The sequence below is a fragment of the Giraffa tippelskirchi genome, chromosome 1 (assembly GCF_054371585.1).
Source record: "Giraffa tippelskirchi isolate mGirTip1 chromosome 1, T2T-mGirTip1v1.2.pri, whole genome shotgun sequence".
Classification (NCBI taxonomy): Eukaryota; Metazoa; Chordata; class Mammalia; order Artiodactyla; family Giraffidae; genus Giraffa; species Giraffa tippelskirchi.
This window is the reverse complement of record NC_137275.1, coordinates 164,805,259-164,827,346: the sequence shown is the minus strand read 5'-3', so window position 1 is coordinate 164,827,346 and position 22,088 is coordinate 164,805,259. Positions and strand designations below refer to the sequence as shown.

Sequence of the window (22,088 nt, the reverse complement as noted above, 5' to 3'; positions counted from 1 at the left end):
TTAGTAACATGATAGCAGAACTGAAACACTCAATAGAAAGTTTGACAGTTCAGGTAAGTCACCCTTCCCAAAATTTGAGCAAAAACCAAATAAAAGAAAATATGAGAAATACACAAAATATAACATATGATATTCTAGAAATTTATATTTGTATATGTATAATTTTATATAGAAAACATAAACCCTTACATTATTTTATAGAGCACTGTATAAAGCTGTCTAGGAATGCCAATATCTGAATATTGAGAGTTTTGGAAAGAGAAAACAGAGAAAATGAATCAGAAAAAAATCAAAGAAATAATTTGAAGAAAAATATTCGGTGAAAGGGAAAGGGAAAATCTCTCAGTTGTGTCCGACTCTTTGTGACCCCATGGACTATACAGTCCATGGAATTCTCCAGGCCAGGATACTGGAGTGGGTAGCCTTTCCCTTCTCCAGGGGATCTTCCTAACCCAGGGACTGAACCCAGGTCTCCCGCACTGCAGGCGGATTCTTTACCAGCTGAGCCACGGAATGGACATAATAGATTGCTAAATGGAACGTGAACTATCGTCCAGCGATTACAAGAACAAATATCCAGGGAATGGGTGTAATAGCCTGTTGGTGGGACATGACCAAGTGCTCAGAGATAAAGGAGGTGTGAAATGCCCCAGATTTGAAAGAGAAACAAGACCAAGTGGCAGTTCTTCCAGGGTTATTAAGAAGTGGCCAAGTGGACTCTGGAACCATCAACTTCTGCCCCACATGTCCTTCCACATCCAGGTTATATCAGAAGATTAGGGAGAGAAAGGAGAAACCTGAGAGTGGGGTGCTGCTGAAGGATGGGGGCACTGTGGCTTTTTCCTCCTCTCCCCTTGGGAGAGAAAAGGGAAGCTGCTTTTGTTCAAATCCCTACGTTGTAAAAAGGACTTCAAGTGGAAACTCTCAGGGGTCTAAAGTGTCTTACTGACATTTTATTCCTTAGTTTGGGTTCTGTTCATACAATGTGCTTGCTGATCTGTGCCCTGTACCCATATAAATAAATGGAAAAAGATGTCTTGGCAGAGAGGATGCAAGTGTGTAGCAGTCTGTTTCTCACTATTGGGTGGGGCCAAAGCTGTGTCAGTTGCCTGTGAGTTGACAAGTAGCAGGCTTGAGCTGCCTTGTTAGCACCACAACCAAAATGGTGACCCATCCAGCAAAGACCCCAGCAGCTGGAGTCTATGAGGTGTTCTATCATGGACTATGCTGGGACCCGGGGTGGGGTGATAAAGTCAAGTCTGAGTGGATCTCTCAGGTCAGGAGATGGGTTCAGGCGATGTGAAGAGTTGGAAGCAAGACCCGCATATATGCACAGGGCCCTCTAATGGAGGCACCCTCAGGAACTAGCACGTTAGACAACCTGAATTCAGAGAGGCATAAATACATAGACTGGTTTGATATTTTTTTCCCCATTTACTGCCTTCAACTTGGTTTTAGTTATTCTCCATTGGCTATTCTTTAATGACATCTTATGCACATTCCACAGTACTTTCTGGTCACTTGCATATATAGAAAAGTTCACCAACAGAGAACCAATATTTACACCCAGGCAACAGAGAGGGGAATGCTATCTGAGAGGGAACCGCAAGCCACCAGTTCACCAGGTGAACACTCTTTTTTTTTTCTTCATCCATCATCCCTGCTCCTCTACTGCAAGAAATTAGAGGAAAAAAACAGAAGGAACTGTGAGTGTGTACATGTAAGTTGCTTCATTCATGTCCAACTCTTTGTGACCCTGTGGACTATAACCCTAGAGCTCCTCTGTCCATGGGATTTCTCCAGGCAGGAATACTGGAGTAGGTTGCCATGCCCTCATCCAGGAGATCTTCCTGACCCAGGGATTGAACCTGCATCTCTTACTTCTCCTACATTGGCAGGCAGATACTGCAAGAGATTGAATTAGAGGGAAAAGACAGAAGGAAGTGTGAATGGGTAGACAATGCCTTTTCCTCACTCCAAGGCCCCCAGGTGGAAGCATAGCTGGCAGCAAGGGGCAAGGTGAAGATGAGTATTCAATTGGCCATGAAACTGAAGTTTTAAATTAGATTGTAGTGGAATTTTTTGATTGCAGGAAAATGGTTGAGGCTGGGCTTCCAGGAACAATGCCTCAAATCATGCCACAGAAATAGTTTGATGAGGAAATTTCACTGTCATCCTAGATTTCAAAAGCTTGACAGCGTTAGACCTATTGCCACTGTGAACGTCCCCCAAAGCCAGGCTCCATTGCCACCACCCAGGACAACAAAATGGAAACACTAAACTGAGTTTATGTTTTTATTAGTCATTTAGAAATTAAAATCTTGCATATGTACATCTACTTAGAGAATCATGCAAGGTCCATTTAGCTACAAAAGAACTCGGGGATTTGAACTCTGAGCTCTATGTTGGAGAGGGAGAACTTGTAGAAACTCTCCATATTTAGAAAAGCTATTCAGAAAATGGGTCTTCCCAGGTGGCTCAGTGGTAAAGAATCCACCTGCCAATGCAGGAGATGCAAGAGACATGGGTTTGATCCCTGGGTTGAGAAGATCCCCTGGAGGAGGAAATGGCCATCCACTCCAGTATTCTTGCCTGTAAAATCCCATGGACAGAGGAGCCTGGCAGTCTACAGCCAATGCAGTCACAAAGAGTCAGCCATGACTGAGCACAGAGCATAGCACATTCAGAAGATGGGTCACCGCAAATGTGACACATGTCCACTATAGCTAATATTGTTTAAAATTAACTAGGGTGGCTATTATCAAAAAAACAAAGTCATGAATGTTGTTGAGGATGTGGAGAAATTAGAGCCATTGTGTATTGCTGCTGGGAATATAAAATGGTGCAGTTGCTGTGGAAAACAGTATTGTCTTTCACAATATATATTATATGTGTGTGTATATATATTGTATATACACATATGTATGTATATATATGTGTGTATATATATATATATATATGTATATATAATGGAATATTATTCAGCCTCAAAAAGAAATAAAATTCTGGCTCATGTTACAACATGGATGAACGTTAAAAACATTATACTAAGTGAAATAAGCCAGACACAAAGGGACAAATATTACATGATTCCACTGATATGAGGTACCTAGAACACTCAGATTCACAGACACAAAAATAGAATAGTAGTCACCAGGGATAGTTCTTGAGCAATGAAAAAAGATTTAAAAAGCATGAAATCAAGAATAGAAGAATGAGCTTATTGATAAGAAAAATATGAAAAGCTGGTTTTCTTTTTGTAAAAGGTCTTCAGACTCATTTTCTGAAGCTTTAAAGAAAACCAATTATTAATATATGCATAAATCAGACAGAGAGAGAGTAACTGAATAATAATTAGCCTAGGAAGTTTGGAGCTAAATATTCCCTGATCACCAATTGACCTTGAGCAAAGCACTTAAACTCTCTGCTCTTCAGCCTCTGTGACTCTACAATGAAAAATATACCTTCCTCAGAGAGGTGTTAGGAAATTTCCTGAATTCACTGTTGTCAAGTAAATCTATGGCATGCAGAAACCCAGGGGAGACATTTTGCTCCTTTCAAATTTATAGAAAATCTAAAAACTGTATATTGAGTGAGAGTCATCAAGTGTTCATTTTGGACACATAAATGCTCCAAATAAGAAAATAGAAGTTGTATATATAATTGTTGGTTTTCTTTGTCATGACAATCAGAAGTCCACACACATTTGTTGACAGCTGCAGTGCAATTCTGCCCTCTGTCCCTTTGCCTTTGTCTTGGTGACTTGTGGTTGTGGTAGCAAACACTCAGCACAAAGTTGAGCAAAGGGTCAAAAGTGCCAATCTTTTCCTTTCTTACCAGCACTCTTTTTTTGCTTTTGTTTTTTCCCTAATTTTGTTCATCCTAGTGCAATTATGGTGTGACCCTAAATCCAAGCATGTGTTCGCAAGAACCTCTCAAATGCATGATTTACAAAGACTGCTTTGGAGCTGAAGCAAGCTGCTGCACTGTGCCTAGTTGCTCAGTCATGTCTGACTCTTTGAGACCCCATGGACTGTAGCCCACCAGGCTCCTCCATCCATGGGAATTCTCCAGGCAAGAATATTGGAGTGGGTTGCCATGCCCTCCTCCAGGGGATCTTCCCAACCCAGGGATTGAACCCAGGTATCCCGCATTGCAGGTGGATTCTTTACTGTCTGAGCCACCAGGGAAGCCCAAGAATACTGGAGTGGGTAGCTTACCTCTTCTCCAGGGGAACTTCCTGACCCAGGGTCTCCTGCATGGCAGGTGGATTCTTTACCAGCTGAGCTACCAGGGAAGCCTGAAGCAGGCTACCTTGATGCTTTAAATAGAAGTGGCATTTTTACTTTAAAAGGAAAATAATAAAGCTATCAGAAGGACTTTTAGGCTTAAATTCTTTTTTGAGGATACTAAGTTAATTAAAAAGGACAATATACAAATGAAGGTGACCTTTTTCATAAAAGCTATAAATATGCCATCATTAATAAATTGCATTACAGGCAAGAAAAGAAAATGAGCAGTTCTGGTTAAGGTCAGCATTTAACTTAAGATGATGGAATGGCAGACAGCATAGTTAATGTGTTAAGCGGTTAAGATATTTTTACAAACCATTCTTTAGAAATAGATATGAGCATGAAAAATAAATGAATATACTCTGAGGCAATAAACTTTTGTTTAGACTTTGGGATCATATTAGTAATTCATCTTTCTTGTGTCAGCTAAAGATAATTCAAAAATATTAATCAGAAAGAATTATGGTGCTGACTACATCTGACTTACAACATCCTTTCTTGTAGTTAGGTGGCTTTTTATTATATTACCTTGGTGAAGGGAAATTTGTTTTATTTTAATGGCAAAGCAAAACAAATTCAGCCTTCGTGGTGAGGGGAAAATGCTGTATTTCTTGAGCAAAATTATATTATAATGTGCTGACAAATTCAAAACAACTGTTCTGAGTAATGAATGCATAGGGAAACTCCAGACCAAAGGGATTGGAACAGTAATGACAGAAAGGAAATATCCTGATGATTTTTTTTTTCCTTAAAAACTGAGCTGAAGTTCCAAGTGCTTTTCACTCTGCAGTTCCAAATATCTTTCAACAGTGTCACTACAAAAATGAAATAAGGGGAAAGAAAGAGCCATCTGTACACCCAATCTGTTTGCCTTAGAAATACATGGTTGATTTTCATGATTAACAAGTCTTCTTCCGTTAAACCCAACTGCCTCCCATCCAGACTGGTGGTAGGGATATGGAACTCCATGCCAGGAGCACCACTGTAATGTTACTGTACTCTAGTTTCAGTACCAGATGCCTGGGTTTGCATCCCAGCTCCAGCACTTAGCAGCTCTGTGACATAAGAGCTGCTTAAGTTCTTTAACTTCTCTGAACCTCATTTTCTTCTGTAAATGAGAGACAGTAACAGTCACTGTGCTAAGATGAAATGAGGTGATGCTTGTGAAGCACTCAGCACAGGCCTGACACAAAATAAGCAGTTACTAAATGCTTATTTCTTATTTTTGCTACAAGCTTGGATGACTTAACAACTCCCAAATGCACAACTCACTATTCAAAAAGTATTTAGGCAGGGGATACCCTTATAACCAAATTAGTAGAATTCATGATGTCTTTCAGGTGCCAGGGTTACTTTCTGGCATTAATTAGAAGCACAGGCACAGAAGTTTCAAAGAAGGAGACAGCATAGCAGAGTCCGTACTACATCGATCTTGGAATCAGAAAGAACCTGGATTCAGTTCTTAGCTTGGTCACTACAGTGGGTTGAATTTGGCCTTCAAAAGATATGTCCAGTTCTTAACCTTTGGTACTTGCGAATGTGATCCTTATTTGGAAATACTGTAGGGTCTTTGTAGATGTAAAGAAGTTAAAAATCTTGAGATGAGATCACCTCAAATTCAGGGTGGGCCCTAAATTCAATGACGAGTATTCTTATAAGAGATAGGAAAGAAGGCAGGCATACACAGAGGGGAAGCCCACATAAAGATGGAGGCAGAGTTGCTGTAATGCATCTATAAGCCAAGGGATCCCAAGAACTGTGGGCAGCCAGCAGAAGCTAGGAGAGAGGCACAGCATGGATTCTCCCCAGAACCTCTAGAAGAAATCAACACTGCTGACACCTCAATTTTGGACTTCTGGTCTCCAGAACCGTACTGTATAAATATATGTTTCTGTTGTTGTAAGTCACCCCTTTTATGGTAATTTGTTATGGCAGCCCTAAGAAAATAATATAATCAGTAAGTTGGAAAGTTAGCGGACCTCTCTGAGGACTAATGAGATCAAGAATACAAAGATATCTGGAGATGAGAGGCATTCAATAAGTGTTAGCTGAAAACATTCTTTCTCTTCATCTCCATAACAACCCGGTTTTGTAAGTTAAGTATTATCCTCACTTTCCTATGAATAAATGGATTCCCTGAAAAAGTTGACCAACCAGCACACAGCCAGGTGAGTGAGTAAAAGGTTTTCTGGCTCCAGTACTAGTCAGCCATGCCAATTTGTCCTCTTTCATGTCTCCAGAATTTTGCCAAAATTCTGTTTGTTACTTATTACATTATGTTACTGTACCAGACTAAACTGCCATGTATCTTATGAATCCAAAAAAATAAAATATTAGCTGAGGAGGGAGAGGAAGAGACAGTAAAAGTGGAGTGTAAAGAGGAAGCTGAGGGAAAGTACACAAATTCCAAAGGCAGATGGCTTATCTCAAATAAAGATGTCAGAAAAAGGTTCACAGAAGTAATAAAAGTTTTATAGTAAGCCTTAAGGGATAGAGAGGAAGTCTTTCTTAAATTAGTAATTTTTCTGATAAAGAGTGAAAGTGAAGATCGCTCAGTCATGTCTGACTCTTTGCGACCCCATGGACTATACAGTCTACGGAATTCTCCAGGCCAGAATACTGGAGCGGGTAGTCATTCCCTTCTCCAGGGGGAAGGGGACCTTCCCAATCCAAGTCTCCTGCATTGCAGGTGGATTCTTTACCAGATGAACCATCAGGGAAGTCCAAGAATACTGGAGTGGGTAGTCTATCCCTTCTCCAGGAGATCTTCCCAACCCAAGAATTGAACCAGGGTCTCCTGCATTGCAGGCAGATTCTTTACCAGCTGAGCTACCAGGGAAGCACAATGCAAAGAGGGCTGTGGAAAACTGCAGGCTGATGAGGATGGGATAAAGAATGGTTATCATCTAGTTATAATGTCTCAAAGTCATTACTGCCCACCTGGCAATTTCAGGCTGGGTTTAAGAGACTCCAAGAATCACAAGGGAACTAAATCCTCATAGCTTACTCATTTATAGAAGGCAGGAAAATAGCACCTTTTGAATGATTGAAAGGTCTTTAGGTTTACCTGAAATGTGCTTTATCTCACTTTTCACTCAAACATTTGTTTTGTGTCAACTTTTTTCAGGAGTTGAGAAAAATACAAGTAGTTCTTAAACATAGAAAAATAAGTGCTCAAATTCACTCATAAAAAGAATGCACATTAAAACCACACTGAATTAAAACTAATTTTTTACTTAACAAATCCCAAAACGTTTGAAAAAATTCTGTTTTATAAGGATGTGAAGTAGTGGACTCTTTCATGGTGGAAGTAAAAATATTTGCATTCCATATGAAGGGCAATGTGGCAATATTTATCACAATTTAAAATATTCATATCATTTTAACCCTGTAATTCTATATCTAGGAATTTATAATGCAAATAGGCTTATATATATCCAAGATGACATATGTATATCCAAAGTAATTCATATTGTTTGTAATATTAAAAGGTTAGAAATGACCTGAATATGCATTAACAAGGGGATGGTTAAATCATTATGGTACATCTATATAATGCAATACTATAAGGGTATTTTAAAAATTAAGATACTTTTTATGGACTGATTTGAATAATCTTTGTGAAATATTGTTAAGAGTAAAACAAGATACAGAACACTGCATACATTATGCTAAGTGGGAAGAATATGTATGCTTATCTTGTCAGCATACAAGGTAATCTTGCTTCACAAGAAACTGGTGACATTGGTTGTACTGGTAAAAGTAAACTGTGTGACTGGGGAAAAAATAGAGCATGAGAGGGTACATAATGGTTTTGAAGTATCAAATTCTTTGACCCTCCTCTCATCAGAAGGTCGAGTCCATGACCCTTCTCTTGGAACCAGGTGGGCCTTTGGGACTGCCATGGTGAGTAAAATGCAGTAGAAGTGATGCTGCTGCATGAATATCCAAGGCAATATTCGAAGAGTCTGCAACATCTGTAGGATCCCCTTGGGAAAGTCACCCCAGGTGAGAGAGAGAAATACCCCAGAAGCCCCAGCTTCTTGAGTCTTCCTGACTCCAGAATCAGACACATAAGTGAAAAAACCTCTGAGATGACCCCGGTTCTAGCCACTTTCTGACAGTAACAGTAGGAGAGACTCTAAAAGAGAACTGACCCACTGACTCCCTAGCTTCCTTGCTAACTAATGACATACAGTTTTAAGCCACTATTTTGGAGTGGTTTTTGTTGTTGGTCAGTCATGTCCAACTCTTTGTGATCCCATGGACTGTAGCACACCAGGCTTCCCTCTCCTTCACTGTCTCCTGGAATTTGTTCAAACTCACGTCCATTTGAGTTGATGATGCCAACCAACCATCTCATCTTCTGTCATCCTCTTCTCCTGCTCTCAATATTCCCCAGCATCAGGGTCTTTTGCTCTTCACATCATGTGGCCAAAGTATTGGAGCTTCATCTTTAGAATCAGTCCTTCCAATGAATATTCAGGGTTGATTTCCTTTAGGATTGACTGGTTTGATCTCCTTGCTGTCCAAGGAACTCTCAAGAGTCCTCCAGCACCACAGCTCAAAAGCATAATTCTTTGACGCTCAGCCTTCTTTATGATCCAGCTCTCACATCCGTAATGACTACTGGAAAAACCATAGCTTTGACTATATGGACCTTTGTTGGCAAAGTGATATCTCTACTTTTTAATACACTGTCTAGGTTTGTCATAACTTTTCTTCCAAGGAGCAAGTGTCTTTTAATTTCAAGCCTGTAGTCACTGTCTGCAGTGATATTGGAGTCCAAGAAAATAAAGTCTGTCACTGTTTCCATTTTTTCCCCATCTATTTGCCATGAAGTGATTTGCTTCATGGTTTGCTAGGCAGTAAAAGATAACTGGAAGAGAGACCCTTCACTGTTAACCCTTTATACATTTTGAACATTGACTCACATGAATATATTTCCTATTTAAAAAGTAAGTAAAACTAAAATTATCCCCCCAATTTCCTGGCTTAATCTTTTTCCTATATTTAACCCTTAAAATGGTTTTAATTGTGAAATTGTCTAAGGTTTCCTTGGCCTGATTATCCTCAAGGACTTACTGATAAGTAGGAGTCTGCCTGTGTGAATTGAGAAGAGCTGGAATCCCTCATCCCTGCTCCAAACAGACAGACAGACAAAAATCTTTGCTCCCTCAACAATGGAAGTTAATTCCTTAGCCAATAACATATGCAAATATGATTAATATTCTTAACATTAAATAAATGCATTCTATCAATTACCTTCTAATTGTGAAGTGAAAAGTATACCTTTACAATGGAGGGTACCATCTGAACTGAGCATTATAAATAGAGGGTAATGTGGCATGATGTGTCCAGGATGCAATGCAACATGAAGTATACAGCATCACCTATGAACTATTTGCTGCAAGAATGTTGAACCTGAAACTGCTCAGGCTTTCAGATCTAACTTCAAGTTTATGGGAAGTGCAAGTGATAGAGAAACAAATTAAACACCCACATGAGAAAACAATCAGACAGATTCAGAATATGGAACATTCTACAAGATAATTGGCCTGGTCTCTTCTAAATAGCATTGTTGAAGAGATGGGGAAACAGGCATTCTTATGCATTATTGTTGTAACTCTAGATTTATCTCCAAGGCCATGTACATCCCTGGCTTAGAAAAATCCCTCTATCCACCCTGAATGCCAACACACATTCACAAATAAAATTTGTGTTCATCAGGATATACAACAAGAGGAATAATCATCTAAGAACTGACAAAGCAGATGTCATTTAGGACAAAACATTAAAGATTTGATGAAATTAAATTTATTTCAAGTATACCATGTAATATCACTTGAGGTAGCAGGTATTAGTGCCTAGATTATAACTTAGCTACTGTGAATATTAGTGAAGTAAAGAGAGAATTTAATCAATATCTTTATGCTTCTCTCAAACTAGAGTCTTTTTTAAATTTATTAATCCTTCAGGCTCATGTAGAATTCCTATAACAGTGGCAAATTGTTTTATGTACTTAAAACAGCCTGAGACTAAGTTAGAATTGCTATGCTAAGATAGCTAGTAGTTGCACTCAAATAATTATATCCAAAAAATCTGTTCATCTATCTACTGCCCATGGTTGTTCTGAGATTTACTATGCCATCAAATTGGGACTCAAGCAACCTAATGAAATTCACTATTTATGCCTATAATCACAGAAGTGATATTTCAAGGCAGTCTCATTAGCAGAAATATTTGTAGTCATCTCATTTGGGATGCCCTTGGAAAAGAAATATGCGAAGTATATCAAAAGGGCATTGTTCTCTTTGAGAACAGGGATTTATTTATTAAAATCTTAGAGTAAATACCAAGATTAGATTAGTGCAACTGTTTCATTCTTTTCCCCAGACAACAATAGAAGATGTCAGGCAAGCTAAGAAAGTGCTGAATTTAGAGTAATGCAAAGTTGTAAATAGTACTTTGCATTGAGAGAGAATAAACATTTAGGAGAAATTAGAAGCCAAGATTATTGCCTCTATTTTTTTAATCTAGTGGCTTCAAATAAGTTAACACAGTACCATCCACAAACCTATTTAGCTGTATTACTAAATTTTAATTTAAGAAATTGGGATCTATAAAATGTTTGCTAGTAAGAATGCCCTATGGCTTCTGAAAGTAATGGTTTAGGGTCCATAAGCCAGAGAAGAGTCTCATTCCTGGGATAATGAGAGTGAATTCAGATTCAAGCATCTCAATAAACATTGTATCTTACTCTCTTTCTGTGACACAATCAAATGACATGTTCAATACCTCCTGAATCTAAGACCGGTTTATCTACTCAAAACACTAAGACTTCGTCTTCATGCTAGTGTACTAGTTGAGAGAATGGGCTTAAATTCTCTCTCTTAAGATTTACTTCAATTAAACAGGCAAATCACTCTGGAGGCCATGGTTTCTTCATTTGTAAAATGGGAATAATAATAGTAATGACCTCATAGAACTGTGAGGACTAAATGAGGAAAACCATGTAAAGCACTTAGAACTCTGATGAGCACATAATACCTACTCCTTTTATGCTCAGCATTTACTTTAGAAGGCACCATACGAGGCACTGGTATTCAATGATGGATAAGACATCTTCCCCTCAGCGATCTCACAGTCCAACTGAGGAGCAGACATGGAAGTAAGTCATTACAATGTTATCACTGAGACATAGCAGTGTAGAGGACATACATAACCCCCCCGATCTACTGTGGATTATACCAGGCCCCAGAAGTGTTGCAGAACTTCACATGATAGAGGTACATCAGCAGGCCCTTAAAAGATGAATAAACCTTTCCCATGAGTTGAATGACCTAAAATTATACACATTCAGTAATTTAGCATTATTTTCAATTAAACTACACTGCATAATGCTGCTACAAGTAAGAGTCAGGCGCAGGCTTGCATTGTTCTCTAAAACCTTCATTTTGAATAAAGAACATTTGGTACATATATACAATGGAATATTATTCAGCCCTAAAAAAGAATGAAATAATGCTATTTGCAGCAACACTGATGGACCTAAAGATTATCATACTAAGCCAAGAAAGTTAGAAAGAGAAAGATAAATACCATATGATATCACTTATATGTGGAATCTAAAACACAACATAAATAGACATATCTACCAAACAGAAACAGACTCACAGACAGAGAGAATAGATGTGGTTGTCAAGAGGGAAGAGAAGTGGAGGAGAGAAAGATTGGGAATTTGGGATTGGCAGATACTATCAACTATATAATGGATAAACAACAAGGTCCTACTGTATAGCACAAAGAACTATATTTAATATCTTATGACAAGCCATAGTAGAAAAATATGAAAAAAGAAAGTGCATATATTACTATTATTTGCTGTAAAATAGAAATTAACACAACACTATAAACAATTATCAGTTCAGTTCAGTCGCTCAGTCATGTCTGACTCTTTGCAACCCCATGGACTGCAGCAAGCCTGGCTTCCCTGTCCATCACCAACTCCCAGAGCTTGCTCAAACTCACGTCCATTGAGTTGGTGATGTCATCCAACCATCTCATCCTCTGCCGCCCCCTTCTCCTCCTGCCTTCAATCTTTTCCAGCACCAGGGTCTTTTCCAATGAGTCAGTTCTTCACAAAGTATTGGAGCTTCAGCTTCAGCATCAGTCTTTTCAATGAATATTCAGGGTTGATTTCCTTTGAAAGTGAAAGTAAAAGTTGCTCAGTCATGTTCAACTCTTTGCGACCCCATGGACTATACAGTCCATGGAATTCTCTAGGCCAGAACACTGGAGTGGGTAGCTGTTCCCTTCTCCAGGAGATCTTCCCAACCCAGGGATTGAACCCAGGTCTCCCACATTTCAGGGGGATTCTTTACCAGCTGAGCCACAAGGGAAGCCCAAGAATACTGGAGTGGGTAGCCTATCCCTTCTCCAGCGGATCTTCCTAACCCAGGAATCAAACCAGGGTATCCTGCATTCCAGGCAGATTCTCTACCAATTGAGCTATCAGGGAAGCCCTTTAGGATTGACTGTTTTGATCTCCTTGCTGTCCAAGGGACTCTCAAGAGTCTTCTCCAACACCACAGTTCAAAAGCATCAATTCTTTGGTGCTCAGTTTTCTTTATAGTCCAACTCTCACATCCATACATGACTACTGGAAAAACCATGGCTTTGACTAGATGGAACTTGTCGGCAAAGTAATGTCTCTGCTTTTTATTGCTGTCTAGGTTGGTCATAGCTTTTCTTCCAAGGAGCAAGTCTCTTTTAATTTCATGGCTGCAGTCACCATCTGCAGTGATTTTGCAGCCAAGACTGTCACTGTTTCCACTGTTTCCCCATCTATTTGCCATGAAGTGGTGGGACCGGATGTCATGATCTTAGTTTTTCGAATGCTGAGTTTTAAGCCAGCTTTTTCACTCTCCTCTTTCACTTTCATCAAGAGGCTCTTTAGTTCTTCTTCACTTTCTGCCGTAAGGATGCTGTCATCTGCATATCTGAGGTTATTGATATTTCTCCCAGCAATCTTGATTCCAGCTTGGACTTCATCCAATCTAGCATTTCCCTTGATGTACTCTGCATATAAGTTAAATAAGCAAGGTGACAATACATAGCTTTGAAGTATTCCTTTCTCAGTTTTGAACCAGTCTGTTGTTTCATGTCCAGTTCTAACTGTTGCTTCTTGACCTGCATACAGATTTCTCAGAAGGTAAGTAAGGTATTCTGGTATTCCCATCTCTTTAAGAATTTTTCAGTTTGTTGTGATCCACACAGTCAAAGGCTTTAGCGTAGTCAATGAAGCAGAAGTAGATATTATTCTTGAATTCTCTTGCTTTTTCTATGATCCAGTGGATGTTGGCAATTTGATCTCTGGTTCCTCTGCCTTTTCTAAATCCAGCTTGAACATCTGGAAGTTCTTGGTTCACGTACTGTTGAAGCCTACCTTGGAGAATTTTGAGCATTACTTTGCTAGCGTATGAGATGAATGCAATTGTGTGGTAGTTTGAACATTCTTTGACATTGCCTTTCTTTGAGATTGAAATGAAAACTGACCTTCTTCAATCCTGTGGCCACTGCTGAGTTTTCCAAATTTGCTGGCATATTGAGTGCAGCACTTTAACAACATCATCTTTTAGAATTTGGAATAACTCAGCTGTGATTTCATCACCTCCACTACCTTTGTTCATAGTGATGTTTCCTAAGGCCCACTTGACTTTGCACTCCAGGATGTCTGGCTCTAGGTGGGTGATCACACAATCCATATTTTAGTAAAAAAAAAAAATTCTCATTCTTATGTCCACGCATAGAAGATCATACATTATAGCTCTGTTTCATCCATACACATGTGAAAACTGTCACAGAGTTTTCCTAGGCCCCGGACAGCTAAAAAACTGTCCCAAAGATTTTGCATTGTCTAGCAATTGAGGTCAAGCTAGCACTTTGAGAGTCATTGCTTTTCTTAGGAAAAGGTCATGCAGAATTCCCTGTTGGCTTGAGAAAAAGTTTAGATTTGTATTATCAATCTGTATCAGTTAAAACTACGGGAGTTTTCCTCTTTGCTTTGGTTACTGGGAAGCTTAGAAACAAACTGGCTATCTGACAACCTTGACTACATAGGGCCAGGTGGTACTCCTTTCTCTTGTTTTGAATTCTTATCAATATCTGACATCTCTGCAATTTCTTTAATTTATACGGCATGTATTTTTGAGACAAGTTCATATCCTCTCTCGATTATAAGGAAACTAATATGTTTTTAGAACTCTCAAATTATGACTAAGTCATAAAGTAGCACCTCAAAGAGTTAACACCCTGCCCAAGGGCTTTATTAATTCCCTGGGAATTTATTCATTGATGAGAGATCAAGCATAAAGTTCCAAAACATCAAACACCAAGGGGATATTTTTCTGGGGAACAGAAGAGTACCTTAACGAAACTTTTCTGGCAAAAGAAAGCATTCAGATGCATTTGCTAGAGCAAGCAGGCCATCTAGCACTATACTAGCTAAGGACTTATCTGAAGGAGAATGGCTGTTTGAGGCCAATGGAAATTCTGAAATCAGTGAGTTGGAACAGCTCCACTGGCCAGACCAGTTGGATAGCCACCAGGACTTCTAACAGAGATTTCCAGAAGACAAACTGACAGTGGAAAGAACTGGAAAATTAAGATACACACACACACACACACACACACACACACAACAAACCTAATAACCCCATGGTGTCTAAAAAGAAGGCCATTAAATTTTTTTAATGGGCAACTCACTCTAGAATTATCACTGGATCAGCATCAAATTCCAAATGATCCCTATGATTAGAGAAAGATATTTATATCAAATGGCCCACCAAAGGAAGGAGGATATAAAGTGGCAGCATTTACATAGACCCATATAGACGCAAGGATACATACCATTCTTGAAGATACCTGCACACACATCACACACTCATAGCTCAACTTTGTGCTAATATGTTACATATACTAACTCCTTTAACTCTCCCAAGAGGTAGGTTTTAGGTCTTATGCCTTGTTGTCAGGAACTATAGAAATTTACAAACTTTGTTTGGCACACACACAGGGTGTCAGTGTTTGAGCTGGACTTCTATCTCAGGTCTGGTAACCCCTCTGTAGATCATGCAGTCTCTACTCCACCATGTGAATTGGGAAGGAGTGGGTAGAAGGAATACTTGGAGATTCCTTGAAGGCCACTGAGGAAAAAGTTATTTGACAGAGCATGCTTCTTTGCTCGCATGAGAGTAAATGTGACACTGTCTTATTACTAAAACTTACTTAAAACCCTGGTGAAAACTTAACATGGTCCAATTTTGTCACTAGTCTGAAAATACCTCTTTGGCTGCTTATTTAGAAAAGGTATATTTCATCAGAGATGATTCCAACGTCTGTGTTCTGAGAGATCCTGCTCTTAATTTGCATGAGTCAAAGGCTGTGCCTGCATGATGCCACATCAGGAGGAAAAGTTAACAATTCACTCAGGAACAGGAATTTGCTACATGATCAAAACTTCTGGGTTTAGGGAAACATCTGGAGGTCTGACATTGAGAGACACAGCCTAACCTAAGCCTCAATTGCTATTTTGTTTGGTACATGCCCCTGTATGAATCATAGGAGAGCTAAAAACCATATATAAAAATAAACTCAAAATGGATTAAAGACCTAAATGTAAGACTGGAAACCATAGAAACCTAGAGAAAAAACATAGGCAGAATATTCTTTGACATAAATCGTAGCAACAGTGTTTTGGATCTGTCTCCTAAAGCAAAGGAAATAAAAGCAAAAATAAAAAAATGAGACCTAATTAAACAAAAACTTTTGCACAGCAGAGGAAACCAACAACAAAAAGACAGCCTACTGAATGAAACAAAATATTTGCAAAAGACAATGGGTTAATATCCAACATATATAAACAGCTCATGCAACTCAACATCAAACAAACAAACAACTGATTTGAAAATGGGCAGAAGACTGAACATTTTTCCAAAGAGGAAATGCAAATGGCCAACAGGTATATGAAAAGATGCTCAGTATCACTAATTATCAGGGAAATGCAAATAAAAACCACAATGATCTATCACCTCACACCTGTCATAAGAGTCATCATGAAAAAGAACACAAATAACAAATGTTGACAAGGATGTAAAGAAAAGGGAACCCTTGTGTACTGTTGACAGGAATGTAAATCGGTGCAGCCACAGTGGAAAACAGTATGGAAGTTCCTCACAAAATTAAAAACAGAACTACCATATGATCTAGCAATTCTACTCCTGAGTATATATCCAAAAACAAAAACACTAATCTGAAAAGATACATCCACCCTAATTTCCATAGCAGCATTATTTACAATTGCTAAGATGCAACCTCAGTGTCTATCAATAGATAAATGGGTAAAGAGGATGTGGTATATATATACAATAGGGAACTACTCAGTCATTTTTTAAAAAATGAAATTTTGCCATTTGCAGCCACATGGATGGACTTGGAGGGTATTGCGCTAAGTGAAATAAGTCAGACAGAGAAAGATAAATACCGTATGATTTCACTTATATCTGGAATCTAAATAATACAATGAACTAGTGAATACAATGAGAAAGAAGCAGACTTACAGATATAGTGAACAAACTGTGGTTACTAATGGGGAGGTGAAGATGGGAGGGGCAATACAGAGGCAGGGGGTTAAGGGGTACAAATTATTATATATAAAATAAGCTCCAAGGATATACTGTTCATCAAGGGGAATATAGCCAGTATTTTATGATAACTACACATGGAGTATAATCTTTAAAAATTGTGATGTATTGTACACTTAAAATTTATAATATTGTACATCAACTATACTTCAATAAAAAATAAAATAATTCCCTCCACCAGAAAAAAAAAATCAAAAACAAGAGCTAGAAATAGGGAGCAGTAGAAGGCAAAGCAGCACAAGCCTGAGGAAGAGCAATGCATGTCCACCATAAATTACAAAGGGGTAGGACCCCATGGACCTTAGTTGGACCTGAAGTTTGGGTCTGAGACCAAAGTGATCATGAGAGCCAGAGGTTCCACTAAAACAGAGGTGATAAGGGAGTTCTGGGGCCCAATAGCAAAAGAAAGAGGGTGATCAGTATTCCAGAGAAGCAGAGGTGAGAGAGGAGTTGAGAGTTCAGAGCCAAGAAACAGGCAAAAAACAAAAGAAGGCTGGGATGAAAGGCAGGAGGGGTGGATGCTCAGAACCCTCATGAGGGCCAACAGGGTATGGACATGGCAGGAAAGGGCACTGGCCATGATTTATTGAAGTCCTATGTGTTGCATTTCATTCATTCAGTTTGAAGAACAAAGAGCCTTAAGTACATGTTCTACTCATACTAAAAAATGTTCTTGTTAAAAATTGATATTAGTAATCAGCCTTCCTTCTGGCTTTTGTTTTCCAGTGGGAATAAGAAGTAAATAGAAGATGGTATGTGTAAGTTGAGGAAAGGATGTGAACATTATTTTCTCTAATTTAGTTCCAGTAACTTAAATCATCCTCCCAACAATACTAGCACTGACAAGCACCTATGGGGAACTACCAGGCCAGGCACTGTGCCCTGTGCTTTACATGCGCAATTCCATTCTATCCCCAAAATAATCCCAGGAAGTAGATACTCTTATCATCTCCAGAGGAAGAAACTGTGGCTGGAGAGGGTGAGTAACTCGCCTGACACCCAGCCAGGACTCTCTCCAGTGATAAAATCCTCTGCTTTTGAATCACTCTGGTTTGCAGTCTCTAGATTTTGGTGTTCAAAGCCCTTCCACATACAATGGTCTTTTCAACAACTCTGAAAACAGGCCTGATTTCAAATATGAGTTTGCCCCTTCTCAACTGTGTCACCTTGGTCTCCTAAGCACTCTGAGCTGGGAGTTGACCATCTGTAATGTGAGGAAAGCAATAGCGTTTAACCACCCTCTGGGCCACCTTGAGGAATAAGTACGCTACCTGATGCGTGAGTGTGCCCATCGAAGAGCAGAAGCTCAAGAAATGACAGCTCTATTGATGGGGCAGGAGTTGGGGTCTATTTACTGACAAGCAGGGTGGAGCTTGAGGAGGCAGAGCTTACCCAAGGCCACTTGCCAGGAAAGAGTAGCATGAGGAGTTAAACTCAGACCGAAAATCCAGTGTCCTTTCCCCTGAGACTTGGCCCCAAGTTGTCCATGACACCATTTCGTGGCACTCAGTCTGGCTTGCCTTCCCAGGGGACCCTGGCAGCTGTGGTTACAAGCAGCAGGTGCACTGCAGCTCAGTGAGCACATCTGGATGCTCCTCACGGCAGTGCTGAAAGGAAATTTTCCCCATTCTGTTGGCACAAGTGGACAACAGGTTTTGCAAAGTGCAGTTCAGAGCACTCCTATTTCCGACTCCCCCTGAATAAGGACACGTGTTTGCAATGCTGCCTCTGGCAGGCCCAATGATGTGTGAACTACAAGCAATGTTGTTGAAATGATTGAGATTTAACTGACAATACCTGGCGCCAATGACAATTGGGAGAATCTGTTTCTATCCAGTATAAAGGTTTGGAGAGAGAGAGAGGGAGAGGGAAAGGGTGGTTAGGGAAAAAGGAGAGAAAGAGGGGTGTGGGGAGAGAGAAAGTGTGGGTGGTGATGACCGCAGGAGGGAAAGGATTCTTAGATTAAAGACCAAATCTTGAAATCTTTGACCTTTAAAAGACAGGGTCAAATTTCTTCCAAAGAATTTATACTGAGCTTGATAATGAATCATTTGATCTAAAAGTAAGCCCATTTCCCTCACATTAGAATCTAGCAGTATCAGCTTTAAGCAAACTTGTAAAGTAGGAACTGTTTGCAACTCTAATCAATCTTTTAAATTCTTATTCTGCCTTCCTTCTCCCTGTCCTCACTCTGTGCAGGGAGGCTACACTCCCCATTTCAACCCCTGGCCCATGATTCTTCTTTTCCTTTGCCTCATTCTTCTCCAATGTGATTGATCTCAACTCATGGGGAGGAGGAAAGCATATTCAGGGAGAGGAATCCATATTAAGTCATGAATGGCTGATGGCCTTCCCAAGGTGCTGGTGGTTTAAGAACTGGTATACTCTATACGGTGAATTTCAGATAAATGTCATCAAGCTCTGAACCAGTTTATTTTCACAAAAGTAGACCATTACATTGAATTCAAAATTCTAACTTCAATACATATTTAATCACTGACCCACTGAAAAAAAATATGTATTGACTGACAGATACTGTGCTGGGGATTAACTGGTGAGAAAGTATCCTTGTAAATATTACAGTAAAAGAATCTACAGCTTCTACTAGGGAATAAACTGGTCACCCAGCCTGCACTGTCTTGTTGGTCCAATGCTTTGTAAATAGCAGAGGAGGAGGAGGCTATGGAGGAGGAAGAGGAGCTGAAAGATGAGGATGGGGAGGAAGGAACTTGAAGGCTTACCGGCAAGGCTTACAGCTGTAGTTTGCGAGAAACCCCTCCACTCTATTGACTCTATACCTCATTACCTTCCTGTCTCCAGAGTTTACTACTTGGAATAGGAAGATATTCCTATAATACATATTAGTACATATAAGTACATATTAGTACCAATGTTATTTTATAATGTGAAAATTTTTGTTAAATATCAAATTTGGTGACAAAACTTTAAATACAAAATTAGAAAATAGGCTTCCTTAAAACATAAAGTTACCACAAAGGTATTTGTTTCATTTAGTCTATCTCCTTCCCACCCCTGCTAAAACATGCATGCTAAAAATTAGGAGAACTGGATTCTAGCTCTCATCCTGTGTTACTTGTTAGCTGTGTGACCCCGGACAAGTCACACCTCTCTGAGCTCTTTCTTTATCTGTAAAGACAGTGGATTGGATTTTACAAAGTTTCTTTCAGGTCAAATAATGTTGTAATGCTGTGGTTCTTCACTGATCTCAGACTTCAGTGAGATTTTAATAAAAGAACTTGGCAGAGTTCACTGGTTACATGACTCAGGAATCTACCTCAAAGAAACACAAAATAAAGATTGTCAGAGAAAACAGCAGACTTTCATTTCCTGGGAAAAATGTTTCCTCTAGGACTAAAGAATGCCCATGTATTAATTCCTGTTACACAGAAAGCTCAAGGAACTATAGAAGAGTAAAAATCAACAGAAAGCATAGCTGATCATAAGTTGGATACATCTACAAGTAAAGATTTATATATAGTGGATGCTTTTTGGAACCAAAAATGAAATCTAAAATTCAAAATTAGTTGTATAGTAACCTTTATGTTTCAAATCACAAAACAGAAATACAGCTTGTCTCATCAGGCTGTGTTAGCAGGTCTGAAAGTGGACTATTTTCTTCATGCAGAGAAAGGAAGAATCCTTGTACCAGACTATGTCTTACTAACGGACAGAGACACGATGGCTAGGGAGAAAGATCTGTTTCTTATAAATGGATGGTTTCTGCAAGAGAAAAGAGAACTGATGAGCAGGGACAGCACAGAATGGTATAGCTGGTGAACTAGTTGTAAATGTTGAGTTGAGTTCAGTTCAGTTGCTCAGTCTTGTCCAACTCTTTGCGACCCCGTGAACCGCAGCACGCCAGGCCTCCCTGTCCATCATCAGCTCCCTCAGTCCACCTAAACCCATGTCCATCGAGTCGATGATGTCATCCACCCATCTCATCCTCTGTCGTCCCCTTCTCCTCCTGCCCTCAATCTTTCCCAGCATCAGGGGCTTTTCAAATGAGTCAGCTCTTCACATAAGGTGGCCAAAGTATTGGAGTTTCAGCTTCAATATCAGTCCTTACAAGGAACACCCAGGACTGATCTCCTATAGGATGGAGGGGTTGGATCTCCTTGTAGTCCAAGGGACTCTCAAGAGTCTTCTCCAACACCACAGTTCAAAAGCATCAATTCTTCAGCGCTCAGCTTTCTTTATAGTTCAATTCTCACATCCATACCTGACCACTGGAAAAACCATAGCCTTGACTAGACAGACCTTTGTTGGCAAAGTAATGTCTCTGCTTTTTAATATGCTGTCTAGGTTGGTCATAACTTTCCTGCCAAGGAGTAAGCGTCTTTTAATTTCACGGCTTGCAGTCACCATCTGCAGTGATTTTGGAGCCCAGAAAAATAAAGTTAGCCACTGTATCCACTGTTGGCCCATCTATCTGCCATGAAGTGATGGGACTGGATGCCATGATCTTAGTTATCTGAATGTTGAGCTTTAAGCCAACTTTCTCACTCTCCTCTTTCACTTTCATCAAGAGGCTCTTTAGTTCTTCCTCCCTTTCTGCCATAAGGGTGGTGTCATCGGTATATCTGAGGTTATTGATATTTCTCCCGGCAATCTTGATTCCAGCTTGTGCTTCCTCCAGCCCAGCGTTTTTCATGATGTACTCTCCATATAAGTTAAATAAGCAGGGTGACAATATACAGCCTTGACGTACTTCTTCTCCTATTTGGAACCAGTCTGTTGTTCCATGTCCCGTTCTAACTGTTGCTTCCTGAGCTGCATACAGGTTTCTCAAGAGGCAGGTCAGGTGGTCTGGTATTCCCATCTCTTTCAGAATTTTCCACAGTTTATTGTGATCCACACAGTCAAAGGTTTTGGCATAGTAAATAAAGCAGAAATCGATGTTTTTCTGATACTCTCCTGCTTTTTCAATGATCCATCACATGTTGGGAATTTGATCTCTGGTTCCTCTGCCTTTCCTAAATACAGCTTGAACATCTGGAACTTCACAGTTCATATATTGCTGAAGCCTTGCTTGGAGAATTTTAAGCATTATTTTACTAGCGTGTGAGATGAG

General features: G+C 39.6%; 1 protein-coding gene across 13 annotated transcripts in view; it reads right to left on the bottom strand.

Annotated features, from left to right (window-relative positions):
* CFAP95 (cilia and flagella associated protein 95) overlaps positions 1-22,088 on the bottom strand; it is a 243,907-nt gene that overhangs the window by 15,143 nt on the left and 206,676 nt on the right. For 9 of the 13 annotated variants that reach the window (XM_081504635.1, XM_081504593.1, XM_081504620.1 and 6 more), the window contains one exon: positions 20,538-20,737. The exons of the other annotated variants lie outside the window; for them this stretch is intronic. The gene's annotated coding sequence lies outside the window, so the exon portion shown is untranslated. Of the gene's footprint in view, positions 1-20,537; positions 20,738-22,088 lie in introns of those variants that run through there. 13 annotated transcript variants of the gene reach the window in all.